The sequence below is a fragment of the Lygodium microphyllum genome, chromosome 10 (assembly GCF_053477565.2).
Source record: "Lygodium microphyllum isolate KBCC chromosome 10, Lygodium_microphyllum_v1.1.10, whole genome shotgun sequence".
NCBI classification, from domain to species: Eukaryota; Viridiplantae; Streptophyta; class Polypodiopsida; order Schizaeales; family Lygodiaceae; genus Lygodium; species Lygodium microphyllum.
In genome coordinates this window covers 14204408-14229014 of record NC_141144.1, presented here as the reverse complement: position 1 = coordinate 14229014, position 24607 = coordinate 14204408, and the positions used below count along the sequence as shown (strand labels likewise).

Below are 24607 nucleotides of genomic sequence, written 5' to 3'. Positions count from 1 at the left end.
TCAATTCAGACATGTCTGCATCCAACGTAAACATTCTGCCCTTCTTCTTTCTTTTTGCTATCAAGCGACCTTTATTTTTCATATCCTCAACAAAGCATCCATGAGAATTAAATCTGACCTGCAAGCCCTGCTCAACCATTTGACCAACAGAAACCAAAATCTTGGTGATATTCGGGACATGAAATACATCGGACAGGTATTTCTTTTTCCCATCCTGCATAGACAAATGAATTTTTCCAATCTGTACAATAGGGTGTGCAGTATCATCACCAGTCTCCACAAATCCTGGTTTTTCCATTTTCCTTGCATCCTTCATCCATTCTGCATGACTTGTCATGCGGTTTGATGCACCTGAGTCAACATAACATACATCATTGCTTTCTTCTGCACTTGTCACAGAATTGTTCATGTGCTACACCATAAACAAATGCTCATTTCTGTCATCACCCTGTCTACTAAAAGATGCATAGTTCCCTTGTTGCAGTTTTCCATTCATGATGTCATTCTGCTTTTTATAGCAGTCTTTAGCCATATGACCCATTTTACCACAGTAGTAGCATTCAACATTACTGTTTGTATTTTGGCCTCTTTGCCATCCACCACGACCTCTTTGGCTCCCCCTGCCTCTAGAGTTGCCACGTCCTCCTCCATAGGACTGGTTTTCTTGAGTTTGCTGCATATTCTGATTTCTACCACGGCCTCCAAATCGGCCTCCTCTACCTCTACCTCTACCTCTTCCAGCATTTGAGTAGAAGACAGCTTCCTTTGAAGTTCCTCTTAAAGAAGATGCACCACCATTTCTCTGCTCCTCAGAAATTAGAAGAGCAATCAACTCCTCAAAATCAGGAAATCTTTCACGAACTGAAATGGATGTCCGAAACTGTGCATAATCCTTTCCTAGACCATTCAAGGTCACAGAAACTAAATCATCGTCTTCCACTGGCGACCCAATGGAAACAAGTGCATCTGCAATCTTCTTCACCTTCATGTGGTAGTCATTGATGCTCATATTTTCTCTTTGCACATTATGCAACTCTTGCTTGAGCTGCATTTTCCTGGCTTGCGTATTTGTGCTATACATTTTTGACAAAGTATCCCATGCCTCCTTTGGCGTACTTGCATCCTGAATATGCACAATCATAGAGTCTGAAATGCTGATAGACAGCCAATACATAACTTTCCTGGCTCTCTCATACCATGCTTTAAATGCCTGCATTTGCTGTTGATTGGGAACATCAGGCAGAACTGGTTCTTCTTCATTTCCTGCAACAAATTCCCAATATTCTTTTCCCATAAGGAAATTCGTCATTCTAAACTTCCATGCTTGGAAGTTGTTCTTGTCAAGCTTTTCAGTGACAATCTGTGAGAGAGAATCAGACGCCATTACAAAACACTGCAAAAAGTTATGTCACTGCAAAGAACATAACTTCAGCCTCACAAGGGCTAATCTGCAAAATTGACGAAAGTGGTATTTGACCACACAGTCACTTCCTAGTGACGATTTTGTATCAACAGGCAACAAGGATGATTCTGTAACTTCCAATGTCTCTGCACACAAGCATACGATGCAATTTCTACAGTAACTTTTCACCGACTTGTAGAATAGTGGTCGCACAGCATAAAACTGGGCCTTTTCCTGAGTGCGTGCAGAAAACTTCCGCCTCCAAAACAGGCCCCGAAATGGCCTCAAATAAAAAAAACAGGGTCGCCGAGGGCTAAAGCCATTTGCCGTAGCATATACTGCCCTCTTGCTTCACCGCGAAGGGCGTCTCAACCTGAGACAATGCACTCTTGCAATTTTCGGCTGTGCTACCTGCAGAGATCTGCTCCCAAAACAGAAAATAAAAGCAACACTGCTCCTCTTACCAGAACACTGCGAGCTTGGCTTGCTTTCTTGAGCTCCTTAGCATGTGCCCACTAGGCGGTGAGGAGCGAAGTGCGGTGCCTTGAAGACGTGTCTCGTTTTTGGCGAGATCGTGTTCGAGCTCCATGGTTCTCAATGCTAACGGCGATTCTCGTCGTGAATATTGTGCGGCTTGTATCGATACGGATGGACCGAAACCGATGGAACGATGTGATCGAGGTGCTTCTTCGTCGGCGGGGCTTGTTCCCGGTGGGGTTGAGTGCACCTCATGATGGGCTCTTGTTGACGCGAAACGGTGGAATGCATGAGCGTCTCCATCGTCTTTCGACTCGACACGAGCTCGGAATGTGGCAGACAAGACAGGGGAATACACACAAGGGTGGAGGCTGAAAACAGTTTTCCTCTTCTTAGTTGTATAAGCCAAAAGAACTCACGTACAAGGAAATAGAAGAACCCTATATATGGGTCTCAAACCAAACTCAACTAACTAAGGTGGCATACTAACTGAGCCACGAACTAGAGTAGATAAGGATAGCTGTCATCTAGCTATTATTCATGGGCGGTGTACCAACCGCATCTACAACTGACAAGTCGGTGACATAAATGCACAACGGTCACCTTGGCATATCACGAGTGGAGCTCAATATCTCAACAGTTTTCAGCCTCCAGACTGCTGTGTTTTGGTGACTAGCCTGTTGCCATTCACTATTCAACACTCCTATACTCTAACTGGTGGTCACAGCCTTGGGATCTGTCTCCCGTGGACGTCACACTCCAACATTGCTCTACCCTTGAGCACACTGTACACTCTTACATTCATTTACATCATCCATTTACTTCAGAGTTGTGTTCTCTCTCTCCCTTCTTTTGTTTGTGTTTGAGTTTTGAGTTTTGCGTTTAGGGTTTGAGTTTTGAGTTTTGTGTTTGTGTTTGTCTCTCTGTGTTTCTGTCGTGGTCGTACACTCTGTGTGTCATCAGTGCAAACCCTAGCAGTTTTCTTCACAAATTGATCCATAATTAGTTTTCCTCAAAACAGCCCCAAAAAGCATTTATTGCTTGTCACCAAAACTAAATAGCTTTATTTTTGAACAGTAGGACAAATACATCGAAATCCTTTATAAATAGAGTCAATTGTTTGCGTAGATCCAATCTAGATTCATTCCACACTCTAGCCTTTAGTCATTAGGCTTCTGCCCTCATACTACTTCCCACACCCCAGTTGGAGTTACCTATCCATTTGAGCTTGCTACTCATTAAACGAGAGTGTCCACCGTCACAAGGATGTGAATTTTTAACTTAATGCTATTTGGACACTTAAAGTTGTGCACATGTGAGATTGAGTTAAATCCATATTGCAATGACAGACAATCCTAGCCTTTGCAGTGGGGACATCGACAAAAGTTGTTATGAATAGGTGCTAGTGGGGTATCTAGGACAAGTCTTGGTCAAGAACATTGAATTTCCCCTTGGAAATGACTTTTGGTGTCATGGAGGGTAGAGATTTAAATCATATAATGTTCTAGACTCAGGTTTGTGGGAAATTTCAAATCTTTCAAGTTCAAAGAAGTTAGGAATTTAGGATTGAGGATGCAGACCGATTAGTGTTATTTTAATGAGGGCAGTGCCAAAGGGCTATGGAGATTGTTTTTGCATATGGAGGCCCAGTGAAAATGGAAATTTGTCAAATTTCAAGTTTGGGTCGATTTTGGGCTGCATACAAGTGTATCTTTCATGTTGGGCTGTTTTCTTGCCATTTGTTAGGGGGAGATTTGAGGGTGGAGAACTTAGTTGTGAGTGGGAAGATAGAGCGGGCCAACCTGATTTGGAGTAGATTTTGGGGCTGTAAACAGTAGGAAACCCAAAAAATGAGGCCATTGACAATTGCTATTTCAGAAATTAGGTTTCAAATAGCAGCAACACCCTGAAAACTAGCAGGTGACCTGATTTTCTCTCTCAAAAGAGAAGGGGATTGTTGTTACAACACTTTCTTGGCATTAGATGGAAGGCTTCTCTCTGCTTTGCAGTCCTCTTCCTCACCTCAGCAAATCTGAAGATATTCAGCACTGTATTGCCGAATTCAGACCTAATTACTACTGTGATTACAGTTTATGAGCTCTTATTGAGAAGTGTGCCATTGGATCTCAGCCATTCTCAGTTTTGCTTAGTTGTTTGAAAGTGGACAGCAATGTTTATTTTGTCAAAACCCTAGTTTACAACAAAAATTAGGGTTTCTTAGCCACCTCGAAGTGTGTGCCCATTGAACAAAAGCCCAGAGGTTACAGCGGCTGTTGGAAATGAAGTATTTACAGTAGATTTGGTGAAGATTTGAGATCCATGTTAAAGTTGACCACATGCAAGTGTTTTCGATTCAATTTGTGTTTGAATTGTGTCAAAATTAGGGGGCAAATTGGATCTTGATGCTGCTGGTCATTGGTGTGATAGCCCAAATTTGTAGAAAGATCAATCTGCATCTCAGTGTACTGTAGATTCAGAGCACTACATGTTAAGGAAATGTTGCAAAAGGGGCAATTTTGGTGCCAATGGAGTATCAATTGTCCAAGATTAATGTGGTACTGTATTTATTTCAGATTAATGAAATTTTTGCTTGCTGTAAATTGTGTTAAATCATGTCATCTACCACTCTATTTGAGAAGGAAGGCTGGTTTCAAAGAGTCATTTTCAGCCAGTAGACATTTTCGTTTTTGCTATTACAGGTCCTTCCATTAACAAACAATTTTGTTTTTGTTGTTGTTGCCCCTAAAGACATTCTTGAAAACTTTTTAGAAACAAACATTTGTGTTTTCGCTGTTAGAGGTCCTTCTATCAGTAGTAATCAATTTTGTTTTACTGTGACTACCCTTGAAGATCATTCTTATCAATACCCACAACTAGGTAGGATTGCATTTTGCACCCTTTATTGTTGTCCATCTTTATTCTGTGGCTTCTTTGACATTTCCTTTCTTTAAAAGGCTAGTACTTGTGTTTTCTATTGCCATTATCATTAGAGTTTGTTAGAGATTGTAAGTAGCATACCTTGCCATAAACTGGCCTTATTCCTTGTTGGAGTTCATTTTGTATATTGCTTTATGGGTTGGTTATAGCTTGGTAGCCTATTGCTAGCTATCTATATGATGTCATGACCTATTGCTATAGCTTGTAGATGCTCATTTTGTTGCAGATGATGATGATTTCCTTTAGATTTGGGCTTATTCAATGTTGATATCCATTTTATATGTTACTTTATGGTTGGTTACAACCCTAGCCAGCTGGTTGCTACCTAGGCCCTAGGACCTACATTATGTCATGAATGATGAAGCTACTTAGTCTTTCATTTTTTACTATTTAGTGTTCACAGTTTTTCTCCTTGAACATTTGTTTTTAGTTCCTATCTTTGAAGTTTGAACTCTTAAGATTTCATGTTACATGAATAATGACAGGTCACAGTGGAGTTTTGGCACATATTTTTTTGTAATACATTGATTGTTAAAGTTTATCCATATGGTTTGTATTTGCCATTTGCTCATCTCATGTTCATTATGCGATATGCTAATAAAATTCAATGAAAAATAAAATTTTTAAAGCTTAAACTATGCTTATTTATGTATTTTATTGTAGTAGAGTCCAATGCAATGAGCTGAAAACTGTTTTATATGTGAAAATAAAAATTTTAAATATGCCGTTCCTTCCTTCTTCCCCCCATCCCCGTTTCCTGGTTTTGGCTAACACCCATGCTCAACCCCATCCTCGTCCTTGACCTCGTTGCCGTCTCTCGTTCCTTGTTTCTATGTCTTTGGCAAAATGAGGAGCAGTATACTGGTGAGGAGTTGGAAGAGGGCTTCATGGAGTACATGAGATGCCTCACAAGGAATGATCTAGATATGATGAGGAGAATAGGGGATGATTTGGTGGCATTCTGTAATCATTCTCTTCATTTTGGTAGCTAGGCTTTGAAAGATGTAGCTTTAGCCCATCTCTTGGTGGAAAAAATATGGCAATTAGGTTTTTACTTTGGTATGTGAATCATGACTTTTGCGTTTTGATAATGTAACGCATTATGCAACCTAGATTTTATAATTTATTGTCTACTTAAATATTGATTTTGGGCTTGTCTATTACCTAATCTCAATCTCTTAAATTTAATAGTAATGCATTGCCATTCATGTCCTCTTGTAAGATTGTAGTTTAGGGTCTAATGAGAGGAGCTGGAGTACATGGATTCTCTTCCTACCAAAAAAAGAAGAACTCACAACGGCCTAGTTGAAACATTTAGTGTTTTGTCATTGCAATGTTCAGCTTCTTGAAAGATTGCTCTGTCCCTTGAGCCTTTGCAGGTAATGAATTGCATTATATATAATGTAACTTTTTAACCTTGTTATTGCTTGGAACTTGGATTGTAAATTAAAATACGTATGAATATTGAACATGTGAAAACTTCTCTCATATCTTTGTCTTGTTCATATTTACAAGTGAATGTTGATAAAATTGATGATATCTTGAAGATACTACAGGAGTGGGATATTTACTCTATGCTTAATGAGGAGCTATCGGTAGCAGTCCATGAGACTTGTGCATAGAGGAGGGCCAAAGCGACTAGAGCGAGAGCTACATGTGGTTGTGCAGTATAGTGTAAACGCCCCGAAACAATGTAGTATGCTTAACAATTATGATATTCGCTTGTTTTCGAGATTTAATATAAAAGAGAATGAACACTTAAAGCTGAAAATGAAAATTACTCACAAAATTACAGCCATGAAAATGTAAAAGTAATGGAGACAAGATTGAGGGTTGAAGATGGGCAACCCCTCCTCTCCTTCCCCCTCGAAGGAATGTATTTCTGCTCAACCCAAGTCCCTTAGGGAAGAGCTCAGTTACAATCAACCTGAGAGTGAGGAGAAGTAATTCTCACTCTCACAAGATCATGCAAAGATGTACAAACACACATGCATTATCTATTATGCAATGATAAAAACTGATTTCTTTACAGTATGAGAGAAAAAAGAGGGAAAATCAGCCTTTCTCCATCGTTGATAAGCAGTACATGGATAGGGCTTGCTTCTTGTTGTTAAAATGGAAGAAAGAGCTCGAGAAGGAGGTACTGTAATGAATTTACAGGCTTGCTGTCCTGTAAAACAGTAGTGATAGAAGAGGGAATATGGAGGAATTTGATAATGGAGAAGTGGGGGATGATGATGGGGATGGATGGGGGCCAGTTTTTGGCTATCTGTGGGTGCTGTATATGAGTTTACAGCAAAGAGAAATGATGCTGAATGAAGAAAAACGAGCTCTTATTTATAGGAGAGGGAAGAGCTAGTACAAAAGGGGAAAGTGGAGTAGCACAAGACAAGTGTCCAGCCACATGTCATGAGATGTGACAAGTGGTGGGACACTTGGAAACTTGTGTGACAAGTGTCTTGACACTTGTCTCTTCTCTATGGCCTTCTTTTTTGGATTGAATACTGTCAAGAATAGAAACAACCAAATTTAGTAAGCACAGTCAGAGTACAGAATTTACTATTTTTAGAATGACATCCCTATTTTTTAGGACTAGCATTTTTAGGCTAATTCGAGGCTCCTAAAATCTAGGGACCTCCTAAAATTTAGGGACCCCCCAATATGGGTGTCATATGAAAGCTTTTTCCGTGTATATCACAAAAACGGTATCAGAATCTTCATGTAACTTTCCTATGCAAAGAAATGTGCATTTCAAGCTTTCAGCCCACACATGCACATTGTACAAGCATTTCATGATCATGTCATCTTGTTGATTGTAACTGTCTGTTCTGGCGGATCTAGCCCACACTTCAAGGCATCGATCCTTTCTGTGTGCGAGTCTAACCCTGATATGCGTGAGTTTTGGTCACAGGTGCCCAATCAGGCCATATAGGTGGAAGTGTGAACTATCTTTTCTCTAACCCACCGCGTGGGTCCACCATAACCTGTGACCACTCATCAGTGGCCAGCTCCAATGCACTTTTCTTTATATCTAATTAGTGCAAAGAAAACAAATTTAATAAATCATTATATAGACAAATTAATGAAAAAAGATACAAATTCTGTTTCTATAGAGTTGTGACATATAGCGAGAGTCAGAGATTGTCGGGACCTAAAACGGGCCTGACATTGGCTATAGGTACTAGTTGGACCTCTCTAACACTCACAAGACAACCCCACACGGCCTCGCAATCAAGAGTGTCCAAGGGACATACTGTCCTAATTGCTAATGTGGATATTGCGTTTGTAGTGGAACGTAGTCCAACGATTGCCCTTTTTTACTCCTTAAAGGGAGATCCCATACATCTTGGTGTAGTTCACCAACGTGATACAAACATAAAGGAGGCACCCCTCCGGTTGAATACCGTGGCCCTACTAGAGCTCTTCTATACCTCGGGCATAGTTGTCAGGTACGAAAGGTACAATACGGTACGGGACGGTACGATAAAATACAGTATTAATTGGTACCTTATGATTTTATAAGGTACGGTATGATATTAGTACAAAAAAATTAAGATGATTTTTTAAATAACAAAAACCATAAATCATTAAATGATAGATCATAGAATACATGTTTAAAGTGGAAATAGCCATTTCATTACAGAATAAGATGAATACATGAGGGTGACCATCGCGGTCGTATAGGCTATGCAAAACATGCGATACAACTACAGTCTAGTATATCTGATACAAAAAAAAAGAGAGACCTATGTCATATGAATGATGAATCTATGATGAGGCATTACTATCATCATCATCATCATTATCATCATCAAAAGCATCAGAAGCATCTGAGTGCTTGTCAAGAGAGGCTGAAGATGACTCCTCGACATCCGATGATGAGATACACTTATACTCATCCTTACTGATGAGGTTACCATCATCATCAAATGATGGCTCCCTAGGTGGCGGCTATGTAGGCAAGGGGGGAATGTCATCATGAGGCACAAGAAGTGAGCTACTAGAGCTCCGCCTTATATATGTCTGCAAGCCACTTGAACCTGTGAGAGCAGAGGATCAAGGTACAGCTGGGATTCAGTGTGAGTGTGAAAGAGACAGAGTTGAAGCACGACACCCAAGAGAATAGACTGAATGAGTGTAATCTGAAAGTACAAAGTACAACCCTTAAACCTTAGGGTTGTAGGGGGGTGTTCACACCCGACACACACTAAGTACCTAAATGTGTGTAACATAAGCACATAAGTACATACGATAATAAGACCATAAGTCTGGGGGAAAAAACCTCTCCTACCGAGAGTAAAAAGTGCCCCAGTGTCCTACTGATCACCGACACTCCCATATGAGCGTAGGCGTAAGTAAGGGTGAGTAAAATACCCAACAAACCCCCCTGGAGTGAAGAGTGATCAAGAGTACAAGGATCATCCGCCACCAAAGGATATCAAATTTAAAGCATCGCGAAATGCTTCAAATTTGTCACGAGGAAGAGCTTTGGTGAAGATGTCTGCCACATTACTGGTGGTAGGACAATAGACAAGGCTGATATCACCTGCATGTAGCCTCTCTCTGACAAAGTGATAGTGAATCTCAATGTGTTTCGTGTGAGCATGAAACACTGGGTTCCGTGCCACTGCAATGGCACTCTGACTGTCAGTGAACAAAGTAGTAGGCTCAGTAACAGATACATCCAAATCAGCTAGCAAGCGTCTAAGCCATACGCATTCAACTGTGGTGGTGAAAGCTGCCTTGTATTCAGCTTCACATGACGATGTGGCAACAGTGGATTGTTTCTTGCTAAGCCAAGAAATGCAAGAAGTGCTAAGAAAGAAACAATTGCCACTAGTAGAGTGACGTGTATCAAAATCACCAGCCCAATCAGAATCACTGTAAGCATGTAAATGCAGTGGTCCCCCCTTGGCATAAAGCAACCCAAGAGAACGAGTACCCTGCAAGTAGTGGAAAACACGCTTGACAGCTTGCCAATGTGACATACGTGGCTGATGCATATACCTGCTCAAGGCTGAAACTGCAAACTGTATGTCCGGCCTAGTATTGCATAAATAGATAAGGCATCCAACTGCAGGAGCATATGTATGTATATCAAATAAATCACTGTCATCATGTAATGACAGTTTCAGTCCAGGTTCCATGGGAGTACAAACTGGCTTGTAATCCTGTAAGCCAAATTTCTCAAGAAGCTGCCCAATATACCTTGACTGTGATAACCCAATACCTCGAGCAGTATGTATGAACTGGATGCCCAAGTAGTAATGCAAAACTCCCAAGTCAGACATGTCAAAAGTTTGCTGCAAATTTTGTTTGAATGCTGAAATCTGATCAGCATGTGTTCCAGTGAGCAAAAGGTCATCAACATAAAGACATAAAATCAGCATAGATCCCCCTTCTTTACATACGTAAAGGGTAGACTCAGATGAACTGTTTAGAAACCCCTGACCAAGCAAGAAAGCATCTATCTTTTCATACCAAGCTCTAGGAGCTTGTTTTAAACCATATAGTGCCTTTTTTAGCTTGCATACCAAATGTTCTGAGCCTTCAACTGCAAAACCAATGGGTTGCTGTACATAAACTTCCTCCTGAAGTTCCCCATGCAAAAATGCAGTCTTGATATCTAGCTGATGAACTGTCCAACCATAATGTGCAGCCAAAGCAATCATAGACCTGATGGTCGTCATACGGGAAGTAGGAGCAAATGTCTCCTCATAATCAATGCCCTTTTTCTGTGCGCAGCCTTTAGCTACCAGCCGTGCCTTGTATTTATCTATGGATCCATCTGCTTTTCTTTTCAATTTGTAGACCCATTTTGTTCCAATGGCTTTCTTCCCAAATGGCAAGGACACCAAATCCCAAGCGTGATTCTTAGTAATAGAATCTAATTCAGCTTTCATGGCTGCCTTCCAATGTACACTGTGTTGTGCATCCTCATAACATTCAGACTCTTCATTATCAAAAGTACTTGCTGCCATAATAAACTCCATAGTATGTGCTGAATCATGCAAACGAGTTTGCCTTCTAGTACGACCAGCCATGGGTGCATCCAAAGGACTATCTTGCATAGTCTGCAAATACCATCTAGGTAGCTGTCTAGCATCCTGGCTGTGTGCAAGCTCTTGCTGAATTTCTGTTTCAGCATTATGCTGAGTATTCCGATCAGCCAATGGCTGAATTTCTGCACTTTCCATAGGAGCAGCTGGCTGAACATTAGGTTCATTTTGTGAACCTCCAGCTGAGTCACCAAAAGTAATGGGCAGCAGCCCTTCAAAAACATCACGGGCAGCCTGATATGTGTCCAAACCAGCCAAGGATAATTCTGATTTTTCATCAAAAACAACATCCCTGCTGACAAAAACCTTCTTAGTAACGGGATCATAGAGTCTGTAGCCTTTGCTCTCATTGCTATATCCCATAAAAATGCACTTAACAGCCTTGTTGTCCAATTTTATTCTAAGTACCTGTGGAATATGGGCATAGGCAAGACACCCAAAGGTACGAAAGTGACCAACAGAAGGTTTGCGGCTGTTCCAAGCCTCAAATGGTGTGATGGTCTTCAAGGCTTTGGTAGGGCATGTGTTCAAAATATGGCAAGCACACATGACTGCTTCCATCCAAAAACTATGAGGCAAGCTCTTTGCCTTCAGCATACATCTGGCCATCTCCATGAGTGACCGATTTTTCCTCTCTGCTACCCCATTCTGCTGTGGAGTATAAGGTGTAGTATACTGATGTACTATGCCCTTCTGCTGCAAAAAAGAATTCAGCATAGAGGACATGTATTCCCCCCCTCGGTCCGAACGGAGAGTCTTAATGTGGCATCCAGATTGGTTTTCAACAAGTGCATTGAAAGCCAAAAATGCATCATACACTTCTGACTTCTTTTTCAAACAATAGACCCAGCAAAAACGTGTGAAATCATCACTGAATGTCACAAAATAATAACAACCACCCAATGACATGGTCTGCATAGGCCCACAAACATCTGAATGCACCAACTCCAATCTGGTTGTTGCCCTGAAAGCAACATCACGAGGAAATGAGAAACGATGCATTTTCCCCAAAATGCATCCCTCGCATAAGTGCTCAGGAGGTCTCTCCAAGAGAGGTAAGCCATCCAGCATCTGAGTACGCTGTAAAAGCATCAAGCTGCCAAAGTTTACATGCCCTAAACGAGCATGCCATAACTCCGCCTGTATCATAGCAGGAGTAAGAGTGGATGTCAAGTATGCTGTCTGATCTACTGAAAGAGCATCCAACTCATATAAACCATGACACAAAGATCCTGTCAAGACCAATGTCATGCATTCTTTTTCTCGAACCATGCAACGGTCATCATCAAAAGTGACCTGCATACCACAACGTGCCAAAGAAGAAATAGAAAGCAAATTCTTTTTTATTCCAGGCACAAACAAAGCATCCTGCAGGTGGAGAATAGAGCCATCAATGGCTGTGAGCTGAATCTCCCCAATACCACGAACAGGGTATGATGCATTATTGGCACACTGTACCGATTTCCCAACGGGAGGTGCACTAACTGAAGCAAACAAATCTCTGCGAGATGTGATATGTCTAGAAGCACCACTGTCAAAGAACCAAGTGTCAGCATCCTCTGTAGAGCTAAGTGCTCTATCGGCCCAAGAGATATCATAACTGCAAGTGTAAAAACAATAGTCCCTGTCCACAACAAAGGACGCGGACTCACTAGTAGTGGAAGGAGTAGTAGAAATAGACATTCTTGACTCTTTCTTCTTCTCTTTGGCAATGCGCTTTCTGCACTCAGTGATATAGTGGCCGGGCTTCTTACAATAATGACATTTTCCTTTCTTTGCTTGCGTGCCCCCTTGTGACTGATTCTGCGATATGCCCGAAGTGCCAGAACTCTGTGGAGCATTTTTCACCTTGCTGTTTTTGCCTTTCTGTCGTGCCACAAAAGCCTGCTCAGAGACTATAGCATCCACACCACTATTTTTCCGTGTTTGCTCCTCCTCTAGAAGCAAGCTAACCAGCTGAATAAAAGTGAGTGGGTGCTCAGCAATCCTCATTGTGAGGTTCAATGCAGTATGAAAAGACAAGTACGAAGGAGGTAGGGAATTCAAGGTGGTGGATATCAACTGTGCATCCGAAAAATACTCATCTACATTCATGAGCTGCTCCCTCAAGTCCTGAATCTTGTTTAAGTGATCCTGCATAGAATCACCTTCATGCATCTTCAGAGTTTCCAACTCTTTCTTCAAGAAAGAGATCCGTGTCTCATTTTTTCCTGCAAACATATGCTCCAAAGTCAACCATGCATCTCGTGAAGAAGACGCCGAACGGATATGAGGTATGATGGACCGCTGAACTGCCAAAGCAATTAGCGACAAGGCCTGTGCATCACGGGTATCCCAAGCTTTTTGAGCTGCAGTTCTTGGAGGAAGTGGCTGAGGTGGAGCGGGCTGAGGTCCCCGTTGTCCACGTGCGCCATGGGGAGGAGGTGTAGCGGGAGCTACAACTCCCGGCCGAGTTTCCTCTCCACTAACATAATCCCATAAATTCTTGGCCACTAATACATTTTTCATCATAAATGACCAAAGGGAATAGTTGTTTCCGTCCAGTTTGTCCTCTTTGGATACATACGTAAAAACATCACCTCCCTGATTTGCCATGATGACAAATTTCCAAAGACAATATGAGCAATGTCAAAGCAGTTTGAACTGGAAATCTGCAAATTTCCAGAAATTGCAGCAAATACTTTTCTGCAATTGATGTGCAAGGGCGTACTCTGTCAGAAAACTGTTCTTTCCTGCACGCTTCCCAAGGTGCAAACAGTGCAGTGCAACACTGTTATGAATAAATCCCCAAAATTTTGCCAAAATCTCTGTCAAAAACAGTCGTTCTGTGACTGTATCAGCAGTTTAAATGCATCTGTCCTCCAAATACACAAAAGCCCCAAAATTTCTGACCATTCAGTCCAGAAATTTGCATGAAATTTACTTTTCCAGTAGATCTGTGCCAACCGCGTGTGAACCGCCGCTTCCAGAATTTTATTCTGGGCTGGAATAATAATAATTTTGAAAATTGTACCTGGGCGTGAAGCACGTCGCGAGCTGCTGATGTGATGAAGGCAGGCGGGCAGGCAGGAGCAGGTCGTTAGACGGGCGGGATGAGCAGTTGCGAGCTGCTGATGCGAGCAGGCGGCCAGACGAGCTACGCGTGGTCAAAAACGGCGGGCAGGACTGTCGTAAACTGCGCTGTCGAACAGCGTGCGTACTGACGTGACGTGTCGCTGGTCGCTGGTCGTCAGGCGGGCTGCGACTCTGACGGGCCCTGGCGGATTGAGGCGGATTGCTGGTGCTGCTTGCGAGCTGCTGACGGACGACTACGACTGCTGACGTGGACTACTGTTGACGGGCTGGGTACTGGTGGAGGCTGGCGACGAGCTGTACTGTGCTGAGGCAGCTCTGTGGAACAGCGCCTGACTGCTGACAGAATTGACGACAGGTTGTACCTGTGCTGACGTGACGTCTGACGCTGGAGCAGGACTGGCGTGTGCTGCAGAAGCTGAGTTCAGAGCTGAGCTCTGATACCAAATGTGAGAGCAGAGGATCAAGGTACAGCTGGGATTCAGGAGACAGTGTGAGTGTGAGAGAGACAGAGTTGAAGCACGACACCCAAGAGAATAGATTGAATGAGTGTAATCTGAAAGTACAAAGTACAACCCTTAAACCTTAGGGTTGTAGGGGGGTGTTCACACCCGACACACACTAAGTTCCTAAATGTGTGTAACATAAGCACATAAGTACATATGATAATAAGACCATAAGTCTGGGGGAAAAAACCTCTCCTACCGAGAGTAAAAAGTGCCCCAGTGTCCTACTGATCACCGACACTCCCATATGAGCGTAGGCGTAAGTAAGGGTGAGTAAAATACCCAACAGAACCTCCCCTCCTCGATGATGGAGGGTGTCGAATGACCATGCCCCTACTACCACTTACTCGAACTCCTCGCCCACGAGCACGCTGACTGCGAGTGTCACGAGTATCTGCTGCTATAAGCTCTCTATAGAGCTCTGCAAAAATCATCTCCTCGTCCACCTCCTTATGTATACTTAGAAGAGTGTCGCCTGTTAACTTGAATGTATCAACACTCATCTACACAATGTAGTGATGCACGTAAGATTGATAATTGTAAATGCTAAAGTCTAAATTGTAAAGTATAAAGTTTAAACTTCAAAGTTCAAAGTTTAAAAGTTAAAACAACATATTTTAAATGTTATGGTTAAGTGTTTAAACTTTACTTGCTTCGGACTACCCATGCTCATCATAGCTCTCATCATGCATAAGTTAGCGGGCAATAGACTAGCCGCTCTAATTGTTGTGTGCTAAGCCGATTGCGAATCTTTGTGTGAATGAGAGAATAAGCACTCTAGTTTCTCTCACATGCACCCAAAGAGCAATCTTGGGTAAGGATCCTCATGGCTAAGGGCTGAAGGGTCTTCAATGCGTATTCAAAGTTTTGCCACCAAAATAAAGGCTTTACAAGTGACTCTCTCCTCCAACAAGTGGGAGAAGTAAAAGCAATATGTCCTCTCTGATTTGCATAGCATCCTAGCTCCTCTAGCACTGCATTGTGGTCATCAATAGGAACCACACGAGTCACATAAGAAAGTTGGTTTGAACGGAACTCTCTATCATCCATGACAGCCGGTGACTTGTCGGCCGGATATACCAATGTAGCAAAACCATAGATGGGCTTATGCATCCACATCCATCTCCTCTTTGCTATCTCTAAAACATGTGCACCCTGTGTCTCTGTGATCACTGTACAAGCACGCGCCTCCGCCAATGCCGCTCTAAAGAAGTGAACGAGAAGGCCTATGGTGGACCCCTCGCAATCACTCATACGTAACACCCTATAAAAGTGAGTCATGACAATGACAACAGCATGGAATTTTTGCCAAAATTGCTGATTAAGGCATAAGCGCTGCATGGCTTTGGCCTCCTCTATCTTATGCTCATCCCACTCATTCCATAGAGTGGACACCACTGTCTGTTGCAAGGTGGACCGCACCTCATAAAGACGCTCTAGCAATAACCACATGTAAGCAAAGGGAGTTGAAGAAGGCTTCTTCAACTTCAGTGTGCTATGCTCACGACACATTGCAAGCACCTTTACCTTTACCGTGAAGAATGTGACAATTGATGTAGCTTTGCGGACCACCCTCTTCACCCACTTGAGCTTCCTAATGTCCTCCATGAGCAAGTCCAAACAATGACTTGCACATGGAGTCCACACAATTGTAGGGAACTTGGCCTCAAGCAAACGGCCCATGCACCGACAATTTGATACATTGTCGGTAACAACTTGCACCACATTTGAGGGGCCCATCTACAATCACGGCCCACAATTTACAAATTACAAGTTATGTATAAATCAAATTTTAACTATGAATCATGTTATTATCATAATGAAAGAAAGTGAAACAAATTTAAAACGCAAATTGCAATGTATACCTCAATGATAGCTTGTTGAATGTGGCGGTAGATAAATGCGCCCGTCGTTTTTCTCCCCCTCTTGCCGGTATCTACGGCCCGCAAAAAGTAAGTGCTAAGTGGACATAAGACTAGTATGTTGATGATGCCCCGTTTCTTACGATCACTCCATCCGTTGGTGAGAATGGAGCAATCATATTTTATCCATGCAGCCCGAATAGGATCAAGGGCTCTATCAATCCTCTCCTTCTCTTCATCAATCTTTCTCGTTATCATGTCGGTGTATGTGACACTGGTCCATCCTTCACATGGACCCACATTGGCAATGGCTTTACCATCTTCTTCCATTGCTCTTGCTCTAGGACATTGAATGCAAGATTGCACTCAATCACCGTGCATGCAATTTCAATGTCCACAAGTCGTTGCCTTTTTCTAAGAAAGGCAACCGATCCACGCGCATGACCGGGAGCTTGAGAGAGAGACGATTGTCTCTCCGGCATTGCATGAGCCTCTACTCTTTGTCTTTTACCAGAGCCGGATGCGGACGTGGAGCCCCCACCACCAATGGTAGAGGCCTCTCTCGCATCGGTTGAAGATATGCCTGTTAGCATTTGAGTCATCCCCTGGACAGGCTGCAGACTGCGCAGGTGCCACGTGGCAGCTTGCAGTGCAGTCGGACTGTTTTTAGGCATTATTTTATTGCAGTCGGTTGCATTAAATGCAACCGATCTGTTTATTTTATGCCTTTTATTTCTGCTTTATATAGCAGTCCTCCAGTACATTGTTTACACATTATTCAGTGATTTCAGATTCTGATCTTGAGATTTGTCGGTTGAGACAGACTGTGCTCGGGCTGACGGAGATCGAGGTCATCAAGTCAGAGACATACACAGATATTTCCTTTGTCCCCTTGTGTATTTCTACACTCTTATACATCATATTACATCTCATATTTTCTACATTTACACTATCTCCTTCTCTCTCTCTCTCTCTCTCTCTCTCCTCTTTGTGTTCACTCTCTCTTAGTCTTTGTCCTACGCTTCTGCATCGCTGCACTCTGACATGGTATCAGAGCGGTGAAGATGGACTGACTGAGGTTTGAACTTATCTGAAGAGGAGATTTCAGTGCGACACAAGGCTACGTTTCCAGGATTCGAGGGCGAGCGGGAGGGCTGCGCATCGGATCAAGGCTGAAGCGAGTGTGGGCGTGCGGAAAAGGAGTCTAATCGGTGAATTTGCTGCAGGTTATTGTTGTTCGAAGGGGAAGAAGGCTGCGCTTGAGGCTTTCCATTGCAGATTTTACCTTTTCATCGCCTCCAGCGGGTGAAGAAGATTTGGGTAGCGGAGGAACCAGCCCTAAAGGCTGTATTTTCATAGTGAGAGGGGGACTGATTTTGCGTTTGTACAGGTATTGCAGGTTAATATGTCTACAGAGACTGATTTGGAGTTCCAGGCGATCATGGACAGGAAGGTGCGTGTCCTACTAGCTCTTCCATCAGATCAAAAGCTTGATGGTGACAATTATCGCATCTGGTGGGTGATGATGTTGGCCATTTTGGAGTCTTATGATTTGGCGGAATTTTTTGATGGAGAAGATTAACATGCCCTCGGTGAGGGATGAGTCTAAACTCTCTTCCAATGCTCGTGTGGAGTTGACCAAGGCCCAGTCTCATTGGGACAAATTAAATGCCAGGATTTGATCTTTTCTGTTTCTGTCTTGCACCACAGCTGTGATAGCTCGTATCGAGCACTTGACGATGGCTTGTGAGATATGGCTGGAGCTCGACTAGATGTACAACTGGATGACCCTGATGAAGAGGGTTTCTTTGGAGGTGCAGATGCGGACTTTGTCCGTGAATAAGTCTTCTTCTCTTCGAAAACACATCAACAAGCTTCGGCAGCTTTAGATGCAGGTTCAAAATGCGGGGAAGCCTATTTCCTCCGAAGACATGGCGATCACTTTACTATCCCAGTTGCCGCCACGATTCAATATTTTTATTCCGCTCTTATTGCTTCAGGGCGGAGTCGACTCTTTGGTGGGAAGAGTTAGTTCCTATGGTCTTGGACCAAGAGGAACAATTGAAGGGACAGAATGCTTCCAAATCGGAGGCATTGGTTGGTCAAGCCTCTCAGAAGAAGGGGAAGGACCAAAAGAAGAAGAAGAAGGACAACAAATCCAAGAAGGACAAGGAGAAGGAATCAACTTGCCACATTTGTGGAAAGACCGGTCATTGGAAAAAGGATTGCTCTGACAAAGACAAGAAGAATACCAAGAAGAAGGATACGAAGCACTCTGGAGCGGTGGCTGCACCCTCATTAGATGCTTTTCTATACTTAGCAGTCATTGATGACTCTACACCGAAGACTTCTAATGTTGCGATGACAGCTCCCCAAGCTTGAGAGTGGATTATGGATAGTGGTGCCTCATGGCACATGACTCCTTCTGTTGGTGTTGCCCATTTGCGACCTTCGCGTGGGCGGATTCTCATTGGAGACAGCTCTTCTATGTCTATTGTTGCGCGGGGTGAGATGCAACTTATTCCAGATGGACGTGGTGGTACCCACACCTCTGAGGTGTTGCATGTGCCAGGATTGGGATATCATTTACTTTCGGTCCATAAGATTTGTGCTCTTAGTCTCTTGGTGGAGTTTGACAGTGATACTGTTCGAGTCCTTGATCATGGATCGAGGAAGGGTCTCTCTGTAGGGTATGAGGAGAATGGCGTCTACAAATTGAAGTCTTCTTCAGCTCTTACTTTTTTTCTTCTTACTTCTCAGACACAGTCTGAGTTATGGCATGCTAGGTTTGGCCACCTGAACTATGAGTACCTTTGGAAGGCGTTGCGAGGGTCGTTTGTCTGAGGATTACCGGACATAGTGGTAAGCCATCAGCCATGTGTCTCTTGCATTCATGGGAAACTGCATCCGGATGCGATTCCCAACAAAGCTTCTAGGCGGTTTACTTCATCCATGGAGCTTGTATCTACAGATCTTTGTGGCCCGATGAGGACCGAGTCCCTGAAAGGGAGCTTGTACTTCATGTTGATCGTAGATGACTACAGCAAGATGACTTGGGCCTATTTCTTGACTTTGAAGTCCGAGGCTTTCTCTCATTTCAAGGATTGGCTTCTCTTTGAGGAGAACCGTTCTGGCCGGCGACTGAAGACCTTGCGTTCAGACAAAGGAGGTGAATTTATGTCTAATGAGTTTACTTGTTTTTGTGCAGATAGGGGCATTCACCAGGAATTTGCTAACACCAACACTCCCCAAGAGAATGGCATTTTGGAGCGGAAGAACCGAAGTGTGATCGAGATGGCACGCATCATGATGGAGCACCGACAGACATCTCAGTTTTTGTGGGCCGAGGCAGTGGCTACCGTAGCTCACATCCTCAATTGATCTCCCACATCGGCTGTTGACAGGGTGACACCTTTTGAGGCTTACTTCGGGACTAAGCTTGATGTCTCTTATTTCAGGATCTTTGGGTGTGACGCTTATGTGCACATTCCGAAGACGCAACGTTATAAGTTCGAGGTTGCTTCCCGACGACAGGTTTTTGTTGGCTATAGCTCCCAGTCCCAAGGTTATCGTTTGTTTGATCCCGTTAAGCGGGATGTCTACACGAGTCGCGATGTGCGGTTCGTGGAAGTTCCGGCCATAGAGGGGGGTGAGGAGCACCCCGTCCTTGGAGATCTAGGGGAGAGTTGGGCTCTCGAGTTCCTTTGGAGCCAGAGCCTCTTGATGGAGATTCTTATTCTGATTCAGAGTCTTCTCTTCCACCGGCAACCCTCGAGAAGCTTCCGCCGGTGGATGTTCCTGAGTCTTCAGCAGATGGAGAGCGACGGGGAGAGGTTCGTCCTCCTCCTCATTGGGCCCGCGACACACTCCGAGATTCAGGGATCGAGGGGGTCCTTGAGTAGTGGGACCGCAGGATGGACCGCGGAGGTCACGGAGGAACCAAGCCCATTCTTCGGAGCTTGTTTGCTCCAACTATTGTTTGTGCTGACCCGTGTTATGCAGGATCGAGAGCCCACTTCAGTGAAGGAGGCTTTGCAGTTTGATCATTGGTGGAAGGCCATGGAAGCGGAGTTGGAGGCTATTGAGAGGAATGACACTTGGTCTCTTGTGCCTCATCCCTCTCACAAGAAGATGATTGGTGTCAAGTGGGTCTTCAAGACCAAGTATCTTAGCGATGGTTCTTTGGACAAGCACAAGGCTCGCCTTGTTGCTAAAGGTTTTGCTCAGCGCCCAGGCATTGATTTCCATGATACTTTTGCCCCCACTGCTCGTATGGCGACTATTCAAGCTGTTCTTGCCTTGGCTGGCCATAGGAGATGGCTTGTTTATCAATTGGATGTGAAGTCGGCATTTCTTAATGGCGACTTGCAAGAGGAGATCTATGTTGAGCAGCCTCCTGGCTTTAGATCCTCGGATGAGAAAGTTTACAGGTTGAAGAAGGCCTTGTATGGCCTCAAGCAGGCTCCACGTGCATGGAACAAGAAGATTGACTCGTTTCTTCAGTCGAAGTTGGGATATCGGCGCTCTACGGCCGAGATCCGCAGCTTTATGTGCACACTTCCGAGGTTGGTCGTGTGTTGTTTGTGTTGTATGTTGATGATTTGATTTTGACAGGGGATCATGCACAGAAGATCCGAGAGACCAAGACAGCTTTACATCAGGCATTCGAGATGACGGATTTGGGGCTTTTTCATTTCTTCTTGGGTTATGAGATTTATCAGTCTCAGAGGGAGATTTTTATCTCTCAGCAGAGGTACATTCAGGAGCTCTTGGTGACTTTTGAGATGGAGACTTGTCGGCCCATTACTACTTCTATGGATCCGAACTGGAAGGCCACTTCACACTCCGATTCTCCGGTGATGGATGCTTCACGCTACCGTCAGTTGATTGGATCCTTGATTTGGCTTCTCAACACTCGTGTTGATCTTTGTTTTGCTGTGGGTCTTTTGGTAGGGTTCATGACGGAACCCAAACAGGTGCATTGGCAAGCTGCCCTGAGGATTCTTTGGTATTTAAGGGGGACCTTTGACTTAGGGATTTCTTATCCCGCAAGTACAGATGCTTCAGATCTGGTTCTTGTAGGTTGGAGTGACTCGGATTGGGTTGGCGATGTGGACCACTGACGGTCTACTACAGGCTACTGTTTTATCTTGGGTATAGGTGTTATCTCTTGGAGTAGCAAGAAGCAGCCCATGGTAGCCCTTTCTTCTACTGAGGCGGAGTATTGGGCTGTGTCTTTCACCACATGTGAGGTTGTGTGGCTTCGGAGATTGTTGGAGGAGTTTGGCTGCCCCTAGACTCGTCCTACTTTTCTGCGGTGCGACAATGAGAGTTGCATTGCCTTGGTACGGAATTCCGTATTCCATGGCTAGACGAAGCACATTGAGATCCAATATCATTTCATTCGGGAGAAGCTTCTGGATGGGACCATTGATGTGGAGTATTGCAAGACGGAGGATAATCTTGCAGATTTGTTTACGAAGGCGCTTCCCCAGGCTCTTCTTCGGCAGCATTCCCGATCCCTCAGTCTGATGCCTCGTCCAGGATCTGAGAGGGGGTGTTAGCATTTGAGTCATCCCCTGGACAGGCTGCAGACTGCGCAGGTGCCATGTGGCAGCCTGCAGTGCAGTCGGACTGTTTTTAGGCATTATTTTATTACAGCCGGCTGCAGCCGACCTGTTTATTTTATGCTTTTATTTCTGCTTTATATAGAAGTCCTCCAGCTCATTGTTTACACATTATTCAGTGATTTCAGATTCTGATCTTGAGATCTATTGGCTGAGACAGATTGTGCTCGGGCTGACGGAGATCGAGGTCATCAAGTTGGAGACATACGCAGATATTTCCTTTGCCCCCTTGTGTATTTCTGCACTCTTATACAGCATACTACACCGCAGATTTTCTACATTTACACTGTCTCCTTTTCTCTCTCTCTCTCTCTTCTCTTTGTGTTCACTCTCTCTCAGTTTTTGTCCTACGCTTCCACATCGCTGCACTCTGACAATGCCCACGTTGGATGCTTCCTCGTTAGTAGGCATAGGAGTTGGTTCTGATAAGCCACTTCCTCCTCCTCTTGTGGATCCCCCTCTCATCTTGGCGAGAATCTCCTTCGCAATGTTTTGAGGGATCTCCTTGCATGGAGCAACTTGCCCCCCCATCTTGGAAAGATGTTGGAGAAGCTGAGTTGCACCACTTGTATAGCGCTTCCCGCAATACTTGCATGTCCAATGGAGGAGTTGGACTTCTTTGTGTCCCTCTCCACATGGATCGCATGCAAATTGAAGGCGTCGTGCTTCTCACGAGTCATGGTGCCGATGACGAATAAAGAGGTCACAGAGAGAGAGAGAGAGAGAGAGAGAGAGAGAGAGAGAGAGATGCTTGAGTCTCAACTCTTGAAACTTGAGTCTTGAAAGTTGAAAGGGAGGGAGATTTGAGAGGCCCAAGGGTTGGGGTAAAGTTGAAAGAGCAAGAGTGAGAGAGAGGGGATGGGAGATGAGAATGGCAAATGCTTTGATAGGGTGCGGGATAGAGGGGATGGGAGATGAGATTTGAGAATGGCAAATGCTTCGATAGGGTGCGGGAAAGAGGGGATGGGAGGTGAGATTCGAGAATGACAAATCACAAGTCCATTCAAGAATCAAGATCCAAGAGAGGAAGATGAGAATGGTAAGTCACAAGTGCTTGTTGAATTGGTGTGGAAGCATGGAGGAGAGGAGCACCTTTGAGAGAAGGGTCAAAGTTCAAACAGTCAAAGAGAGAGGGGTCAATGGTCAAAGAGAGGGCTGCAAGTTGGAAGGAATCCAAAGAGGAGCACCTTTTGCATGGCTGGAATTTGGAAAAGGGGGTGAGATGAGATATCCAAGGCTTCCTACCCCCCAAAAAGTGCAATAGTGTAGGAAACACGGGAAACGCCAAATGAGGACGCGCAGGTCAGGTGGCCTAAATAGGCCTGTTTTAATGTACAAATTCGTACTATATGGATCGTACCGTACAGACTGTTCCGTACATCGCACGGAGGCAACTATGACCTCGGGGATTGGCCCCAAGATGCGTTGCTCTAACATGAAGCGCATATGAATACACTCCACTTTTATATATTTCAAACGTTCCAGGATATAAATGTTCTCACTTGACAATTTCCCAAAGTTTCGATCGTCTAGTCTACAGCTTGGGTTTCCTCACAACTCCCGTAGGTCATGTAATTGGCAACTAATTGCTATGCATCCAGGAGTTACCATGTGATATGCATAATGCAATTGTGGATGACACACCTTGTGCTTAAACATTTTATGATAAAAAAACGAGCCACGTGAGGTACAAAACCAATCCTTTAATGATTTCCAAGCTACTCGTAATTATGGTGTTGCTAGAGACTAGCATCGAGTTTCCTCGTGCTACTAGTCTCTATGAAATTTAAATGGTGATTGGCCTATATGCCATGCATAATCAAATAAATCAGAATTTAAAACATTTTTAGCAACCACTCACTCTTACAACCTCTCTTTCCTCCTACTGTTTAGGTTTTGCATTCGTTGGGTAGGTGTAACGTTCATTTTTATGTATTTTTTCATGTAAAAATCGCTAAAAACATACTCTAACATAGAAACAAGGCTTGACTAAGACTTAACCCTCATGCTCTAGCCTTGTCATACGTTCACGAACATAAAATATATATCCCTAATTTTTTAGGTGCAAAAACTAAAATTTTCACAAATTTCTCTATTTTTTCTCATTTATTTGTTTATAAAAATGTGTTATTTTCTGATTTATGTGTCTTGACTGATCATATTGATTGAACACTGGTTTTTATCAGTTTTCTATCCCATATGAATTCCATTCCCCAACTCAAAATGGAAGAAATTTTCATTTTCCTTCATTTATGATGCATTTCGGGTTTTAAATAATTAATTACGGCTATGTACGACTATGAGTTCTGCATTTTATCATGTACAGTCCTCAAACATACTTCAAACATGATTCATAGATTTCATGCGCACATCATTAAAGCCATCAAAACATCAAAACAATGAGATTTTCTTTGTAAAAATTGAGCATACCACTTATTTGCGTGTTGTATGTTTTTATGAAATGGTTTCGGGTAGCCAATGGACCCATCATCAATTCCCCAACAGTGTTGGACATTGCCTCTCATCCTCCTTTCGATTTTGGAGCAATCCAGTCCACGTTGGACAAGCATTCTTCATTCCCCTTCCTTGATTTTCTGCGTATGATCAGCCCCTTAGAGGAGAGAGGAGGAGCAGGGAGAAAGACTAAATTCTATTCTCTTCAACC

At 43.6% G+C, this 24607-nt stretch overlaps 1 protein-coding gene across 4 annotated transcripts in view; it reads left to right on the top strand.

Moving 5' to 3' along the window:
• LOC148029732 (Radical SAM superfamily protein) overlaps positions 1–24607 on the top strand; it is a 113387-nt gene that overhangs the window by 4913 nt on the left and 83867 nt on the right. For 2 of the 4 annotated variants that reach the window (XM_087686050.1, XM_087686049.1), the window contains exon 2: positions 6039–6195. The exons of the other annotated variants lie outside the window; for them this stretch is intronic. The gene's annotated coding sequence lies outside the window, so the exon portion shown is untranslated. The remainder of the gene's footprint in view (positions 1–6038; positions 6196–24607) is intronic. 4 annotated transcript variants of the gene reach the window in all.